Genomic DNA, 3,394 nt, shown 5'->3' on the forward strand with positions numbered 1-3,394 from the left:
AGGCTTGGGTGCAACTAGGGTAGGCACAGAGGACAGTACGTCTTTAGCTCTTGCAAGGCTGCATCCACTTTAGGGGTCCACTCCATGGGACCTGCCTTCTTCAAAATCTTGAAGAACAACAGGGCATGCTTGGCGGACTTGGAGATGAACATGCTTAGCACGGCAACGCATCCCGTTAGGCGCCTCACATCCTTGATTGTTCTTGTGCTTGCATCTGCTCGATAGCCTTGATCTTGTCGGGATTGGCTTTGATCCCCGTGTGGGACACAAAGTATCCAGGCAGCTTGCCGGAGGGAACGCCAAAAACACATTTCTCTGGGTTTAGCTTCAAGTTGATCTTGCGCAGATTTGCAAATGTCTCCTCCAAATCCTAAATGAGAGTTGCTCTATCCTTGGTTTTGACCACAATGTCATCCATATAAGCTTCAATGTTTCTATGCAGCTGAGGTTCAAAACCAATCTGGACTGCCCTTGCAAAGGTGGACCCGACACTCTTTACTCTGAATCGCATGCGGACAAAGCAATATGTACCGCATGGAGTGATGAATGATGTCTTCTCCTCGTCCTCGTTTGACATGAAGATCTGGTGGTACCTAGAATAGGCATCCAGGAATCAGAGCAAATCACAACCTGAGGGGGAATCCACTATCTGATCAATTCGCGGCAAGGGGAATGGGTCCTTTGGGCAAGCCTTATTTAGGTTTGTGAAGTCAATGCTCATCCTCCATTTCTCCTTCGCCTTCCGGAGTACTATTGGGTTTGCTAGCCAAGTGGGATGTAGCACTCCTCTGACCAAACCAGCTGCTTCAAGTTTCTTGATCTCTTCTGCAATGAACTGCTGCCTCTCCAAGGCCTGCTTCCGGACTTTCTGCTTAATAGGTCTGGTATGTTGGCAGACAGCAAGGTGGTGCTCGATTACCTCCCTGTTAGCACCAGGGATATCAGATGGCTGCCAAGCAAAAACATCTATATTCGCCTGCAGGAAAGCAACGAGCGCGCTTTCCTATTTGTTATCGAGGGTGGTGCTGATGGTGAAAGTACCATCAACGCCAGCCAGCCCTGTCGGGACCTTTTTCACTTGCGGAGCAGCAACTTGGGTCTCTTGCTGTTGGAACACTTTGGCACGTCGTCAACGGGTGCCATGCACTCAGAGGGGGCACGCTTCCCGGGCTCCTTGCCAGCGATCCTACAATCCTGTTTCTTCCCTTTGCTCTCCTTGCTGGGAACTGTTGTCATTGCAACCTCTACTGCGACCGCGTCCTTGTACATATTGTCCACACAAATGATGGCATCTTTCTCATCTAATGGGATGGTGAGGACTCCCAGCGGCCCAGGCATCTTCAGGGTATTGTAGGCATAGTGGGATGCCACCATGAATTTAGCCAAGGCCAGGCGTCCAAGGATCCCATTGTACGACATGGGAAGGTCAACTACGTCAAACACAATCTTCTCAGTCCGATAGTTAAGTTCTCCCCCAAATGTTACTGGCAACGTAATCTTCCCTTTAGGATGGCTCCTACCAGGGTTGACTACTTGAAACATGCCTGTAACCTCTGGCTCTTCTTCTGCTATCTGAAGCCTAATGATAACTGCCGAGGAAATCAGATTAAGTCTGACCCCACCGTCCACCAACATCTTTGTGACCTTGAGGTTGCGAATTGTTGGAGAAACCAACAAAGGCAGGCATCCCACCGCAGTGGTGAGGCTAGGATGGTCCTCTTTGTCGAATATGATGGGTGTACGAGACCATTTGAGCGGCTTCCGGGCCTCCGGCGCTGGCTCCACGACATTGACTTCTCGAGCCCAGCCCTTGAGTTGTCAATGGGAGGTCTGCAAATATGCACCTCCATCAACGCACAGGGCGCTCATGGCCTTCTGAAACTCCTTCTCACTGGTTTCCTCTTGATCCCCCTTGTCACTCTCATCACCATAGACTTCCTTGTCCTGGCCTCGGGCGGGTTTTCCTTTGTTCCAGAAGGGCTTACCGGGGCGATTTGCTCCATCGCCTAGGCCCTTACCGCCAGCGACATTATGACCACTTTCCTTATCTTGCTTCTCATATTCTGCTCTCTGTCTCTTGAATAACTGCTCGACCTGATATCACTCCTGAAGGTCGTGGCCCTTGGTCTGGTGGATCTTGCAGTATAGCCCATCACCTTTCCCGGCCTTCTCGGCAGCTGCGGCTTCCCGGCAATCGGTGCACGTGGCAACCTCCTTGTTGGGCGCCTTAGTCTTGGCGATCTTGCCGGTACTAGGGGTGCCTGACCTTTGAACAGTCAATACTGCGTTATCCCTTCACTTCTTACTATTCTTCTTAGCCTTCTTCTGACTGGTGGATTCATCATCATCCTCTGAATCAACATCAATGCAATCTTCTTCTCCAGGCAATTGCCTTCCTTCCTCCATCCGGGCGCACTTATCCACTAGGGTTCACAACTCCTTCACAGTCCTGGGCAACTGCATGTTCATCTTGGCACGGATTCAGCTGTTGTGCACATTGGACTAGAAGGCAGCTACCACGGCTGCCGGATGGATATTTGGGACGTTGCTATGAACTTTACTGAACCTTTGTATATACTTATAGAGGGTTTCTCCTTCCTTCTGCTGGAGAAGCTGCGGATCGCTGGGGCGGCTCGGCTCCTGGTGGCCACCGGTGAAAGCGCCGATGAACTCATGGCACAGGTCTGCCCCGACGAGATAGAGCTCTCTGGCAGGTGCATCAACCAAGACCTCACGTTGGATATGAGTGCGAACGGGAAGTATTTGGCGAACACCTTCTCATCTCTTCCCCCGGCAGCCTGAACAGCGATGGTGTAAATGATCAGGAACTCTACCGGGCTTAGTGTTCCGTCATACTTCTTAGGTATCTCCGGCTAGAACGTGCGAATGGATGACCAACAGACTAGTTGCAGCTTATGTGTGAAGGCAGGGCAGCCAACCTTGAAGGAGAGGAGCCCATCAGCACCAAGAGTGGGCTTGTCGACGTCGGGGACGCCGCGCCCGTCGGCTCGAAGGAGGTTGCCACGGCGTTGTTCGACGATGCACACGTCTCCTCTCCACCCATCTTCCAAGATTTGCCATTGGCTTGGACGTGCCTGAGGATCAGAAGAGGCCATCGAGGCATCATCAGGGTCTTGATTTGGTCGCGCCCGCGCCGGCCGCCCTGGCGGGGATTGCACCGTGGGGATGGCTCCCCCTGTACGGGTAGCGGCATGGGCCATAGTTGTTGCTAGGGGAGGCCTTGGCGGGGCAGCCTGTCATGAGCCGTCGGCTTCGGTGAAACGAAACAGACTTTGGATGGTAGCACGCCATTCGTCCATCTGCTCGGTTGTTGGTGGAAACCTTAGCAGTAGCTAAGCCTGCGCCATGGCCTCCGAGGCTGTGCTTGGCATAG

This window comes from Triticum dicoccoides, chromosome 3B, assembly GCF_002162155.2.
Source record: "Triticum dicoccoides isolate Atlit2015 ecotype Zavitan chromosome 3B, WEW_v2.0, whole genome shotgun sequence".
NCBI classification, from domain to species: Eukaryota; Viridiplantae; Streptophyta; class Magnoliopsida; order Poales; family Poaceae; genus Triticum; species Triticum dicoccoides.